Genomic DNA, 15368 nt, shown 5'->3' on the forward strand with positions numbered 1-15368 from the left:
TGGTGGGGGACCGTGTTGTACAGAAGGGTGGCTATTGTCTGTCCACAGCTTGCATTGTGCAGCCACACTGGAGGTTAAGCCAGCCACAGCTGGTCCCCTCGGACAGGCCCAGCACTGGAACAGAAGAAGGAATGGATGAGTTGTCCCTGTAGTAAGAGATGAGCCCTCGGCTGTCACATCTGGAAGGCGTCTTAGAAGTCTTCTAGTCCAACTGTCTCCTTTTTCAGAGGAGAAAACGAAAATGATTCTCCTGAGGTCCTGTGATAAGTTAACGGTGGGGACTTATCTACTAAAGGCTGCTGCCCCTCAGCTTAGACAAGTTTTCCTTTTACCTCTTCAAGGAAGATAAAGTCTGGGGTTGGTGGACAATAGGTCCACCAGTTTCAGAGAGGGTACTGGGAGCTGTCAAAGACGGTTCGTTTTCTGTACAATTCTCTGTGGGCTCTAGGGAAGACTTCAGTTTTGTCACAGAAGGTATAAGGTGACCCCCCTCTCAGTAATAGAAAAGCAATGGAAAACATAAGCCCTCAAGAGGATAGGTGATCTGGAGTCCCAGAGTCAGGAATGGTGTGAGAGGAGAGAGTTAAAACATGGTCTTCATGTGGATGACTGCAAGGAACCACAAGCACAGAAAGTGAAATGCTGATAAGGGGCACTTATCAGCATTTAAATTAAATTAAATTAATGCAAAGAAATCCAGGGTAAGTAAAACATCAAATTTTAAATTAAGATAGAATCCATGGGCCAAAGTTAGGGAGCAAATCAGCTTAGAACGTTTGAAGTAGTGACCAGAAAAAAAAAGGAAATCATTTCCTATCTGTCTCTGTGTGTTCAGGTACAGGCATGTACACACATATGTAATAGTTGGGGTTCAGGCAGTTGTCTGCATTCTCGATTCCTCCTGTGTTCTCTTGGCCAAAGAACAATCAGACCCACCAAAAGCAAGGCAAGCATGGAACCAAGTTTGTTGGGGAAGAGAATGGCGGGTTTACAGGGTTGGATACATTCATCATTGACAACAAAAGGGCCCCTTTGTCAGGAAGAAAAGGCTCTGGTAATGGTCTGGGGTCCTGTTTTATCCTGTCTGGGTGGGGCCACTTTGATGGACAGTTAATGACATGATAACTGAGAGATCAAAGACCAAAAATAAAAGATTATTACAAAACATGAAACGAAAAAAACAAACAAAACATGGTCTTCAGGGACAGGCTGCCCTGTTACTCACTGCAGGGAGACTCTAGCTTCCCTCCTCCCCCAGTTGTTTAGGAATCAGTGGATTGAGATGCAAAGTGGCATCTGGTGGGAGAGGGCCAGTAATTCTCCTGGAACAAAGGACACAGATCTCAAATTGGTAAAGGAATGATCCTCCTTCACAACTGCAAATGCCTTGCTGGACAGAGAGGTATGTGGAAATCTGAAATTCTTGGCCAAGGCAGGCTTCTGGCTAACCTCTTGATAGAACTTAACATGGTGTCCCTCTCCCTTTGTTACTAGAGGAAGAGGGTCTGGTTGCTTGTCACTTTAGCCAATATGCAGAGACTGGGATAGGTCTGCCAAACTTTGTCAGAAGGCCAGCAATTCTAGAGAGCAGTGAGAGTAGCTTCTTCAAGACTGTTGTGTTCTTCCATTTCCAAAATCACAATTTTACACATAGAAGTTAAAAGCAAGGGGCCACCTAGCACTCTGGGAGGCCGAGGCAGGTGGATTGCTTGAGCTCAGGAGTTTGAGACCAGCCTGAGCAACAATAGCTGGGCATTGTGGTGAGCACCCATAGGCCCAGCTACTTGGGAGGCTGAGGCAAGAGAATCACTTGAACCCAAGAATTTGTGGTTGCTGTGAGCTATAACACCACGGTACTCTACCTAATGTGACAAAAGTGAGACTGTCTAAAAAAAAAGAAAAGTGGTAAAAGCAAGAACCTGGCTGAGTACCCATAGCTCAATGGTTAGGGTGCTGGCCACGTGCTCTGGGATTGGTAGGTCCGAACCTGGCCCAGGTCTGCTAAACAAAAAAAATAGCTGGGCATTGTGGCAGGTGCCTGTAGTCCCAGCTACTAGGGAGGCTGAGGCAAGAGAATCACTTGAGCCCAAGAGTTTGAGGTTGCTGTGAGCTATGGTGCCATGGCACTATACCAAGGGTGACAAAGTGATTAAAAAAAAAAAAAAAGAGCAAGAACCATACTAACTCTTATCTTAAACAATAGTAATTAATACTCAATCTTTTTTTTGAGACAGTCTCACTTTGTCATTCTCTTGCCTCAGCCTCCCAAATAGCTGGGACTACAGGCACCTGCCACAACACCCAGCTATTTTTTAGAGACGAGGTCTCGCTCTGGCTCAGGCTGGTCTTGAACCTGTGAGCTCAGACAATCCACCCACCTCGGCCTCCCCAGTGCTGGGATTACAGGCGTGAGCCACCACACCCAGCTAACACTTAATCATAAACAACAATACTCACCATAACTCATGACCCACAATAAACAATAATTGACATAATCCATGACCCATATAACAACATCCCATTCAAAAGTGAATCTCCTAAGTCAATCTCCCTAAACTACTCAAGACACACACATTTAGGTTAAAGCTGAATTTATAAAATAAGGATGGAAGATGTGAGGTGAAGGTCATGTAGGACCTAAACCACCCAGACCAACTGTGTTGTCTCAGCCCCAGCCTGACTGACTACCTGTGCTCTCGCTTTATTCAGGTCCCTTGTTCAAGATGACAAGCATGGCATGGAACATGCCATGCTGTTCACCTTTGGTGCCTTCATTCCCCCCAGAGAAGTTGGCAGCTTCCCAGTCCACAGTGGTTTGAGGTCTTGCAGAATAGTCACAGCCCAGGTGTCCTGATTCCCTGTGGGGTCCTCCTGCACACAGACACCTCCCAGTTTCCCTGGGAAACCAGGGAGTGCAGGTGGGATGCTCTTCCCAGATGGGGGCATCACCTTTACAACTTTTAGAACTCGGCTCAGAGGCTGTGCTGGAGAGGAGAGAGGGAAATGAAGTGAAAGAGGAGTAAAAAGAGGCAAATCTCCCCCCATCTCCCCTACCCCAAATGACTCAATTGGTCATTGAGATGAAAGAGTGACAGAATTCTTTCAGTTCCCTTCTAGCATCTTCCTTTTGAAAGCAAAGGAAGACTGGGAACTCTCTGCAGAGTAAAATGTGGATCTCCCTCTCAGTGCCCAGAGACAAAGGCCAAAAAATGTGAGGAATTTCCCAAGTGCCTCCTTCAAGCTGCATCCCCCCACCTCTCTGGCTCTGCTCCATGGCCTGGGGATGGGGACGGTTCCCTGGGCCTGGCCAGGCCAGCTTCCCACTCACTGCAAGCTTGTATCTGAGGAGAAACGAAATTAGGCATCTCCCTGCTCAGCCCAGGCACTTGTCCTCACATAAGAAGACACTTCTGTGAGTCAGATGGCAGAGGGCCTGCACGTGGTCATCCCAGGACCCACGGGGATTTTTGTGCCGGGCAGTGCAGGAGCAGCTGGGATGGTAGGCCCAGGAGATGGTCGCACCCCACCTCCTCCCGTGCAGAGGGAACATTTTCTCTTTCTGAGGATGGCCTTCCAGAGGAGCCCTCCCTGGCCCCCGGCTCTTTTATTCTCCTTCCCCTGGGAGGTGGAACAGAATGGAATAAGATTTCATGGCATCTTAAGGGTTGACGAGAGCTTGGGAGAGAGCCCAGAGAATGCTCACTTCAAGACATCTTGAAGAGACAGACAGCAACACTGCTGTATCAGGGGCCTTGGCAGTCTGGGCAAACATCTGCCAGCCCTTGCTGTGCAGTTTATTTAACCCCAACTTGCCCTCCCTTCTCTGCAGGACACTGGGTTTGCTGCAGGGTGGACGGGGGGGGGGGGGGAGTGTTATTCTGACCCCTCAAATGGTGAGCAAAAGCAGAAAGGACAACTTATGATGATGATCTTTGGTGGAGGGCCTGGCAGTGATAATGACTGGGCTGTACAACCCATAAAGGACTGTTCCAGTTAATGTGTGACATTATTACAGAAATCACCTCCCTCTTTGCCTGTCATCTCCCTGGTGCCTGCAGTGACTTGCCAGGTTGGTTTACTCGCCTTGGGGTTGTCTTGCTCCCCTCACAGGCCCAGGCCAACAGAACACTTTTCTCAAGTACTGGCTCAGTGCTGCCATTGCTAACTTCAGTCCCCATAGCAGCACCCTCCGGCCTGGCCCAGTGGTCTTGGTGCAGCGCACAAGGCCCCGCAGTAGTCAGGTACCCCTCCTCTGAGCCTACAACTGAGCCTGTTGAACTCCCTGGTGGCCCTTCAACAAGGTGACCCATGCCCACCTCGCTTCTCATATACCCCCTCCTGGACCCTCGCCCTGTGCCACTTTGGCACATCACAAACCTCCTACATCTTCCTTCCCTGCTCACCCCATTCTCTGTCATCACCACCTGGCTCGAGTTGCTTTTCCTCTGGGAAGCTTCTGTGATAAACTCCACCCCCATTGGTGTCAGGAGCCCTCACCCTGCACCCTGTGCTGCTTGCCACTCAGCTGCTTACCCTGGGGCAAGTCCAGGACCTTTACGACTCCTTTCCTGCTCAGTGAAATGGGAATGGAAAAACAACTGTTTGGTGTTAGGGCCCTAAACCCTTCCCCCTCCTCCTCCCTTAGAACAAAAGGTCTACTTCCGCTGGAAAGACCCTAGCCCACCAAAACCTTCCAGTAACCTGTGGAATCCTCCTCTCCTTCCGCCCAGTATAATAACAAGCCCCCACCGGGTCATGGTGCAGCCGCCATCTTTGCCCTGGAGGGTCTCTGTCCCCTTTCGTTAAACTTGTCCTGAACCTCTCCTGGTCTTGTCTTTGGGTACATTGCTGGACTCCTTTCAACCTTCTGGTTTCATGCTGATGGTGTGAGATGATAGGATCATAGCAGGCACCGACAACATCTTGCTCCTTTTTCAGGCAACCCCCGCCCCCCATGAATTCAATTTACATTGCATTTGTTGTAATGTTGTAATGCTTTGGGGACTGTCTTTGGGCACTCAGGTGCACACCAGTTGCCTCCAGTGATTTGTAAGCTCCCTGAGGGCAGGGGAGACCTTATTCAGTAGTTCTCCAGGTGAAGTCCTCTGAGCAGCAGCAGCAGCAGCACCTGGGATCCTATGGGGAATGTGGATTTCCTGGCTCTATCCCAGTCCTAGTGAACTACAAACTCTGGGGGTGGGCCCAGAGGTGGTGTTTTTTTGCAGTTTTTGGCCAGGGCTGGGTTTGAACCTGCCACCTCCAGCATATGGGCTGGCACCCTACTCCTTTAACCCACAGGCGCTGCCCTCCCCCCCTTTTTTTTTGAGAAGAGGCTCAAGCTGTTGCTCTGGGTAGTGCCGTGGCATCACAGCTCACAGCAACTTCGAACTCCTGGGCTTAAGCTATTCTCTTGCCTCAGCCTCCCAAGTCGCTGGGACCACAGGCACCCACCACAATGCCTGGCTATTTTTTTGGTTGTACTTATCATTGTTGTTTGGCGGGCCCGGGCTGGATTTGAACCCGCCAGCTCTGGTATATGTGGCTGGCACCTTAGCCTCTTGAGCTTCAGGCGCCGAGCTGGGCCCAGAGTTTTAATAAGCCTTCCAGACAATTCTGATGCATTTAAGTTTGAGAACCGCTGCCGCATGCTATTGCTTGGGATGTGAATGGTCTGCAGATAGTATTAGTATTGGAATCCCCAAACTTCATGGGCCTCACAGAGCCAGTCAGCGAGCACCCTGGCCTGATAAAGCCCTGTCATCAGCCCTGTTGGTTCCTCAGAACTGACTTTCTATTCAGTCCCTGGAGATAGATGTCTTTCAGACAGCTCTTTTTTTTCTTTTGTTAGCTCCTTGGAAGAGGAAGAAAGTTCCCTCTGCGTGCTTTGTTGGTGCATGTCCTCTTACTGACATGCTGTGGCAGTCAGCGGCTTACGTGACTGTTGGCAGAGGGGCATGCAGGCTCCCCAGAGACCAGCAGGCTGGTGCACAGACCCGGGCCCTGCTGCTCTGAGTGCTGTTGGGGTTTGCAGGAGGCAGACAGAGGTGGCACTGAGTGGGGAGAGGCACCCAATTCAGGCAGCATCTTGGCCTGTCTGGGAGCCAAAGGGGGTATCCATCTTGCACCCCAGGCAACTCTCCCCAGGGAGCAATGGCTGCTTGTGTGGCCAAGAAGGGCAAGCTGGGCATGAATGGAGACCTTGTATGGAAGACATGGCTGGAGCTGGAGGCCACGACATAGGCTTTTCACGAGGAGCCTCACAACAGAGGTAGCATTGAGTGAGTCTGTACTCACAGGCACGCATGGGGTCTGGAGGGCATGTGGTGTCACTGGAGCAACATTGCTGCTCCTCCTGACCCTGTGGGGGTGGGGGCTCTGAGGGCTTTTATCAAAGGAAAACACGCCAAGAGTCACAGCGTTCCTAGCTGAAGCTGCCCTGGCTCTCGTCCCCCACCAAGCATGTCGGAAGCGCTTTGGGGGCACAGATGGAGACTCGGTGCCTGTAGCTCAGTGAGTAGGGTGCCAGCCACATATACCGAGGCTGGCAGGTTTGAGCCCGGCCCAGGCCTGCTAAAACAACAATGACAACTGCAACTAAAAAATAGCTGGGTGTTGTGGTGGGTGCCTATAACCCAGCTACTTGGGAGGCTGAGGCAAGAGAACTGCCTAAGCCCAAGAGTTGGAGGTTGCTGTGAACTGTGATGCTACAGCACTCTACTGAGGGTGACAAAGTGAGATTCTGTCTCAAAAAAAAAAAAAAAAAAAAAGTAGGCCGGCACCTGTGGCTCAGTGAATAGGGCACTGGCCCCATATACCAAGGGCGGCGGGTTTGAACCCAGCCCTGGCCAAACGGCAACAAAAAAATAGCTGGGCATTGTGGCAGGCGCCTGTAGTCCCAGCTGCTTGGGAGGCTGAGGCAAGAGAATTGCCTAAGCCCAAGAGCTGAAGGTTGCTGTGAGCTATGATGCCACAGCACTCTACTGAGGGTGACAAAATGAGATTCTGTCTCTAAAAAAATAATAATAATAAATAAATAAAAATAAAATAAAATAAATAAATTGGGGCACAGATGGGAGCGAGGGATAGGAAATGGATAGAGACAGCTGCTTGGAGACAATGCCAAGGCAAGACTCCAGAACAGGAGGGCGCTCAATGCCTCTGTTGGCTGAATGGGGTGGAATCCCAGCTTGCCCCATCTGAGGGGTCACTGAGAGGCGAGGCAGCTGTAGGCTTGCCAAGGGAGAATCAGGACAGGGGAACACTGGGTGGGAGCATGGTGCATGGAATGCTTCCAGAGAAAAGGATGTCCCTCCCCATATGTAGGCACTCTCTCTCTGTTCATCTGCAGCCAAGCCCCACCTACCCACGGGGTTAATCAATGAGCCATCTAGATCCCTGGCTTCCTTCTAGATCCCTGCCTTCCTCTCTGCTGCTGGTTCTTTGTTTTTTTTTTGTTGTTGTTGTTGTTCCTCTCTCTTCTTGAACTTGCTCTTTTCTAGAGTGACCAGTTGTCCCCATCTACTCAGCCCCAAGGGTTTCCCAGGACACAGGATATGCATATATGCCCAGCACTTCGCGGTCCTGTCCTTGTCTGCTCCAGTAGGATGTGACCTCCTCCAAAAAAGGCTTACTTTTCTGTATTAGCTGCCACGTGGAAGGTTTAATAAATGTTTGTTGATAAGCAAGTGAGCAAATTATTCCAATTTGGGTGAAAGATTAGGAAAGATTTTGTGGGTGAGGGGTTGGCTTGGATACCGTGAGGGAGAGATTGAGCAGTGGTCTTCAGGGAGGAAGCAGTTTGTCACTAACTAGAGATCAGGACTGAGTTTCTCCTGGTTCACCACCCTAATACAGGATTCCACCATTCAAGGCTAGACAGGGAGCCTCCCATTCTCTAGGCCCAGGTGAGCTCAGAAGTCAGACCCCCATTTCCAGGCACAAGCAGGCTGCCTTTTTGGGGACTCACCCTCTGGGCTCTGATAAGATCATGAAGAAAGCAGCCTGTGATGGTTTTTTGGGTGGTTCCTCCTTGGGTAGGAGCACACACCCTAATCCTTTCTCAGGGACAAAGACCAACTGCCAGCCATGTGTAATCCTCTAGACCTAAGACCCCTAAATAAAAGAGCCCACGTGGAGACTCCCGAGGGAGTTCTTCAGTTCTTTCCCCCTTCCGTAAGCTCTGGTGCTTTTTATTTCTTCTGTATTCCTTTCTAACTTCTAATAAAAGTCCTATCTTACCACTGATCTGTGGTCTGTGGGTTCATTCTTCGAATCCCTAGACCAAGGACCTACTGAAGAGTGAAATTCCGGTATCAACCCTATCCCTATCTGCATAGCAGCCCTGCCTCAGCCTTCCTCAGGGTCTGCCCTCTGGGGCCCAGGCTGGGGGACTGCTGCTGTGTCACTGTCATGCAGGGATGAAACACCTGCCCCCTGAAGCTCACTGACAGGCAGGGCTGGAGCATAGGGGAACAGTCCTGGGTCATTGTATTATCTGATAAAGAGCGTCCAGCCGCCCATCCCTGTCAGCCAATATGCAGAGATGGGATAGATCTACCAATCTTTATTTGGCAGAAGTCTGGGATTCTGGAGAACAGTGAGAGTAGCCTCTCCAAGATTGTTCTTCTATTTCCAAAATTACACTTATATATATAAAAGTTCAAAGCAAACCACACTTGGCTATACTAGTGTAGTTTTACACTACTGTTCAAACTACAGTAACCACCATTCCAAATAATAATCAGCATAACTCAGTGACCTGTTACAATATTCCAGTTCAAAAGCCAATCTCCTAAATCAATCCACCTAAACTACTCAAGATAGGCATCTTTAGGGTGGGAGCTAAATTTTTTTTTTTTGAGACAGAACCTCAAGCTGTCACCCTGGGTACAATGCCGTGGCATCACAGCTCACAGCAACCTCCAACTCCTGGGCTCAAGTGATTCTCCTGCCTCCGCCTCCCAATTAGCTGGGACTACAGGCGCCCACCACAACACCTGGCTATTTTTTGGTTGCAGCCATCATTGTTGTTTGGTGGGCTTGGGCTGGATTCGAACCCGCTAGCTCAGGTGTATGTGGCTGGCACCTTAGCCGCCGAGCCAGGTGGGAGCTAAATTTACAAAACAGTAAGAATGGCTTGGTGGCTCATGCCTATAATCCCAGCACTCTGGGAGACCAAGGTGGGTGGATTGCCTGAGCTCACAGGTTTGAGGGCAGCCTCAGCCAGAGCTAAACCTCGTCTCTAAAAATAGCCGGGCATTGTGGTAGGTGCCCAGCTACTCGGGAGGCTGAGGCAAGAGAATCACTTGAGCCCAAGAGTTTGAGGTTGCTGAGAGCTATGTGCCATGGCACTCTACTGAGGGTGACAAAGTGAGACTCTGTCTATAAAAAAAAAAAAAAAAAGATTGGTGTTGGTGAGAATGAATGCAGCTTTTTGATATTATATGAAATGGGCTCAGACTTGGAAGATTTTTATAATTCAATGAAGTGATATTTTTCTTATTTATTTATTTACTGAGACAGAGTTTCCCTCTATCACCCTGGGTAGAGAGCTATGGCATCATCATAGCTCACAGCAACTTCAAACTCTTAGGCTTAAGCAATCCTCCTGCCTCAGCATCCTGAGTAGTTGGGGCTACAGGTACCCACCACAATACCCTACTAGTTTTTCTATTTTTAGTAGAGATGGAGTCTCCATCTTGTTCAGGCTGAGCTCAAGTGATCCACCTGGCTCAGCGTCCCAGAGTGCTAGAATTACACATGAAAGGCACTGAATGTGGCTCCACCCTGCTCTCCTCACCTCTTAAAGGTGAGAATTAATGTTGCTGTTAACATACCACCAAAATACAAACCCAAACTCACAGGAACCCTTGAGCAATCCTTGCTGGTGTTAAGCACTGGGTAGTCCCTGATCTCACCAGCATCATTATTTATCTTCTCCGGATGGGAAATATTAACTGGAAGCACTTCAAGGAAGACAGTTCTTTGGCTGTGGAGCTGGCCCAGTCTTCAGTGGTGGAGGGAGCAGTGGTGGTGGGTGCTGGCCCAGCTGAGGGACCAGGCTGTCTTCACACACCTCCTCCACTGTAAGTATGAAGCACTTATGTTTGCACGTGGAACAGGAGATGTGGAGAGTGGAAGGAGTGAGACCCGGGAATTCTGATTCCCAGATCTGCTCTGATACCAGGATCAGAAAGCTTGGTCTTGTGAAGAGAGGAGCCTTCCAGAAATGCCTCTTTCCTGAAGATTCTCTCAGCAGAGACCTATGCCTGGCCCTTGAAGGGCAAGGAGTGAGATGGCTGTCTTTACCTGAGCCAAGGACTTGTCTCTGGGGAGTGGTGGGGACGGGGTCAGTGGCAGGTGCGTGGCTGGGGGTTTCTCTCCTGGAGCAGCTGAGGTAGGTCTGCTGGGTGCTGAGGAGTGGGGTTTCTGGCTTCAGGCTCTGGGATTGATTCACAGGGCAAGGTGGGGCCCACGCCTTGGGAAAGGGCTTGTCTGAGAGGAAGGCCTGAAGTTCCGGAGGAGAAACTATCTCACTTCCTCATTTCCCCAGCTGAGATGCTAGCAGCCTTCCTCAGGGGCCATAGAGCCTGGCCCTGGCCCACAGAAGCCTGAGAGGCCCTACGCACAGGAGACTGGAGGTGAGGTCGTCCAGAGGAATGCAGGAGCCCCCTGGCCCTAATCCCCAGGGCCTGGGGTTGGTACAGGCTGGGACTGGGCTGTCACTACCAAAGCCCCTCGGAAGGGAGGCCAGGCTGCATGAATTATAGGCCTGGTCTGGCCAGGGAGGAGGCTGAGCAGAGAGCCTTGGGCCTCACACTCTCCAAGGTAGATAAGGATGATCAAAGGAAACTGCTGGGCCCACCCAGGGATCCTCTGCTGGTGGCTGGAGCGATAAGACAGATAGTGCTACTCCAGGAGGGGATTTGCATTTCCTTTTGAGGGCTCTTGCACAAATAGTCCTGCAGAGATGCTGCCCCCCACCCTTCTTCCTCTGCTGTTTACTCTGTGGAGTCCAGCCTGGCCTCTGTGAACCTGAGTGAGACTTTCTCCCTGTGGGGTACTTGGTGCCTGTCCTTTGCTAGCCTTGGGTCAGCCAATGCTGTTATAGCCTCTAAATACAAGTCTGACTCTCAAGCCTGGGGAGAAGTGTGGATTTTCCTGGGGTCTTGTGAGATACAGAACAGAGGGTCACCACACCCACCAGTCACCCAGAGATGTAAACATCAGGGATGTCCATGTTTGCAACCCTGTTCCTCGGGCTGCCAGGCCTCTTCTTCCCTCCCTGCTCTTTTATTCAGACTTTTTTTTTTTTTTTGGAGACAAGAGTCTCCCTCTGTTGCCCTGAGTAGAATGCAGAGTGCTGTGGTGCTCACAGCAACCTCAAACTCTTGGGCTCAAGTGATCCTTTGCCTTGGCCTCCTGAGTAGCTGGGACTACAGGCGCCCGCCACAATACCAGGCTAGGTTTTCCATTTTTTTTTTATTATTTTATTTCATTTTTGAGACAGAGTCTCACTTTGTCCCCCTGGGTAGAGTGCTGTGGCGTCATAGCTGTCAGCAACCTTAAACTCTTGGGCTCAAGTGATCCTCTTTCCTCAGCCTCCCAAGTAGCTGGGACTACAGGCATCCACCAAAATGCCTGGCTATTATTAGAGACGGGATCTTGCTCTTGCTCAGGCTGGTCTCGAACTCCTGAGCTCAAGTGATCCACCTGCCTCAGCCTCCTAGAGTGTTAGGATTACAGGCATGATCCATACCACCAGACCTTATTCAGACTTTAAAACCCCTTCTGTTCTCCCAGGCAAGAGGGCCTTTCCTGGATCCTCCCCTTGGCTGCTTTGGAATTTCCCTCGGCCTGCAGATAGCAGTCTCCGCTTGGCAGCAGTGGCCCAGCAGACCTGCACCTCCACAGTCCGGAGGTTCTCACCAGCCCAGAGGTTCTCACACCTGTCCAGTGATCATCCCCCTCCTCACTTCTTCCCTTCACACCTAAGGAAGAGGAGAGCCCTAGAAGGTCTGGGTGTGGGTGCCTGGGCTGCGTGCTCACCCTGCACTTGGTTCCTGAGGGGTTTCCATAGCTCAGGGCTGGGGGCTTTGTCCATTTTCAGGATCCGGGAAACCATGCCTGATCACCCAAACCCCAGCGATCTTCCCTCCCTCCAAACAAACAGCTCTTTTGATTCTTTCTTCCTCTCTTGGGTAATGAGAATAAAATTATCAGCAAACACAGTGTACTTACTATGCCCCAGGTACTATTTTAAGCATGTTATTAACTCATTTAATCTCAGTACTGGGGGGGGCTGTCTGATTTCTTCAATTATATGGTGAGGTGCTCAAGGGCAGGAACTGGGTGGCACATCTTTGCATCTTCCCATTCCTCACGCTCCAGGAATGTCTGATGACTGACTCAGTCTGCTCTTGGGGAGGCCCCTTCCCATCCTGGTTACTCGCTTTCCTTTTCTCCTCCTGCGGAGCTACAATGTCCTGACCTTTCCTTCTTTCTCAGGAAGAAAGGGTGGCAGACAGTGATCTGGAGAGGTCAGATTGCTCATCAAAGAAGGCACCTGCCAGACACGAGCAAAGGGAAACAGACTTGGGCTTTCTGGGAAGGTGGGCAGGAGATGCATGAGTGTGTGCACGTGTGAGTGTGTGGGAGTGTGTGCACGTGTGAATAGGGTGGTTGTCTCTGGCTGGTGTATTGTGAGTGACTTGGGTTTCCTTTCTATGCTTTCCTGGATTTCCTACCCTGAGCAAGTATTGCTTTTATACTCCGAAAAGGGGAATTAAAAAAAGCTTATTTCTGTGCTCGCTTCGGCAGCACATATACTAAAATTGGAACGATGCAGAGAAGATTAGCATGGCCCCTGCACAAGGATGACACGCAAATTCGTGAAGGGTTCCATATTTAAAAAAAAAAAAAGCTTGTTTCTTTTTAATGTAAAACAAAGATAGAACACATCTCAATCCCACAATCTGTTAGCATGCCTTGTTTCTACAAGATGCATACTAGACCATAAGACTACATAGTAAAGGGTAAAAGAAAGTTTATTGAGCATTTGTTGAGTTGTGCCTGTCGGAGGTTTTCTTTTTCTTCTTTTAATTTTATTTATTTTTTTCTGAGACAAGTCTCACTATGTTGCCCTCGGTAGAGAGCTATGGCTTCACAGCTCACAGCAACCTCCAACTCCTGGGCTTAAGTGATTCTCTTGCCTCAGCCTCCCAAGTAGCTGGAACTACAGGCACCTGACACAACGCCGGGCTATTTTTTGGTTGTAGTTGTCATTGTTGTTTGGCAGGCCCTGGCTGGATTCCAACCCGCCAACTCTGGTGTATGTGGCTGGAGCCCTAACTGCTGAGCTACAGGTGCCAAGCCAACCTGTTGAGGTTTTAAAGGGTGGGCACAGAAGCCCCAGAACTGGGTTGGCACTTAGCAGGGACGTCCCAGTGTGGCTGGCATCTGTCCTGACAGTCAGGGATGTGCTCTGACCAACCAGTGTCTGTGCCACACCCTTTGTGATATTTTGGTATCTCTCCCTCCTGGAAGTCATGGCCTCCGCTTTGAAAGGAGAGGCTACCCTGTGGCCAGGCCTCTTCCCTGAGCCAACTGTCTCAGTCAGTGGTGGACGGAGTGTGTTGATCTCTTTGTTTAAAGAAGGCTGGATGAGGGGGTTCTACCACCTCCCTCCTGGGGTCCCCATTTCAACCTCCCATTCTGCTAGGAGTCAGTGGCTCCAGGTAGTGTCAGCACATTGGCGCAGAAGTCCTCTGCCCTGTCTGCGAACTGGGAAACACCTGGGAAAAACACTGAGGCCTGAGGCACCTCCCACACTGGTTAGATTGGAACCCCACGGCAGGGGTATTTCATGGATGGCTCTGCCTCTGGGCCAGCATGGAGGACCAGCCAGGCAGCCAGGCAGATGCAGAAAGGCCCCTGTGCTGACAAAGGGACCAGCTCAGAGGAGGACACATGGCTGACGCTGAGTGGTAAGGCAATCAAGCAGAGAGAGAGAAGCTGTGCACAGAGATGGGACATGTGTTTTAAAAATGCAGAAAAATGGGCAGCATCTGTGGCTCAAAGGGGTGGGGCGCCGGCCCCATATGCCAGAAGTGGCAGGTTCAAACCCAGCCCCGGCCAAGAAAAAAAAAATAATAAAATAAAAAAAAAATGCAGAAGAAGGCAGCAGCTCAGGTAGGGTGGGATCAGGCCAGTTTCTCTGGAAAAGGTTCTAGAAGCAGGTTTGGGGTAAAGTGCTTCACCCTGGTGAGTGGACTCTGCTGGCCTTTTCTAAGGGCATCCTCAAACCTCCTTATCTGATGACCCAGCTCCTTTGTGAGGCTGGTTCAGGCTTCCCGCACACTCTGGCCTCCTTGGGTGTGGCTGGCGGCTCTTCAGTCACCGCCATGGCTCCCCAGGACACCCCGGCAGGACTAGGCCTGGACAGATAAGAGCTGAGCTTGTTAGCACAGCTGTTCTCTGCAACACCCAGCCTTGTTTTCAAACCTACGGAAACTTGGGTGCGGAAGTGTGGCTATATCCACCCAGCTTCAGAGTTGGGCTTGGTTCCAAATTAAAGGAAATTTAGTCAGTTTTCCCAGACATGAGGACAAAAATAGAGTTGACAGGAACCTCAAAGGGTCTGCTATAGTACCAGGGTCACACCTAGAAAAATCCATTGGATCTTTGGTCTGGATGCTGCTGAACGCTGTGTTCAAACTTAAACTTTGAGTATGAAAAACTACCCTTGGAATCTACCCCCATGAAGGTTCTCAGACCCCAGGACCTGACAGATGGTGCTGTCTAACAAGAAGGTCATTTTGGGGCGGCACCTGTGGCTCAGTGAGTAGGGCGCCGGCCCCATATGCCGAGGGTGGCAGGTTCGGACTCAGCCCCGGCCAAACTGCAACCAAAAAATAGCCCGGCGTTGTGGCGGGCGCCTGTAATCCCAGCTACTTGGGAGACCGAGGCAAGAGAATCGCTTAAGCCCAGGAGTTGGAGGTTGCTGTGAGCTGTGTGATGCCACGGCACTCTACCGAGGGCCATAAAGTGAGACTCTGTCTCTACAAAAAAAAAGAAGGTCATTTTGTTCCTTCTCATTCTAACAGTCCTAGAACATCTGTGTTTAATGAAGCTCTCTGGACAGTAAGCTTAGAAGTCCTCCGCCCTGTCTGCGGACTGGGAAACACCTGGGAAAAACAATGAGGCCTGAGGCACCTCCCACACTGGTTAGATTGGAACCCCACAGCAGGGGTATTTCATGGATGGCTCTGCCACTCGGCCAGCGTGGAGGACCACCCAGGCAGCCAGGCAGATGCAGAAAGGCCCCTGTGCTGACAAAGGTTCTGGGGTTCATTAAGTTCAGATAAATT

The 15368-nt window shown here is 50.4% G+C and overlaps 1 non-coding gene across 1 annotated transcript; it reads left to right on the forward strand.

The window, feature by feature from the left end:
* Positions 1 to 12803: 12803 nt before the first annotated feature.
* On the forward strand, positions 12804 to 12910 carry LOC128560487 (U6 spliceosomal RNA). Its single transcript, XR_008372985.1, has one exon. It is a non-coding gene; the product is annotated as a U6 spliceosomal RNA (small nuclear RNA).
* The last annotated feature ends 2458 nt before the right edge of the window (positions 12911 to 15368 follow it).

This window comes from Nycticebus coucang, chromosome 11, assembly GCF_027406575.1.
Source record: "Nycticebus coucang isolate mNycCou1 chromosome 11, mNycCou1.pri, whole genome shotgun sequence".
Lineage (NCBI taxonomy): Eukaryota > Metazoa > Chordata > Mammalia > Primates > Lorisidae > Nycticebus > Nycticebus coucang.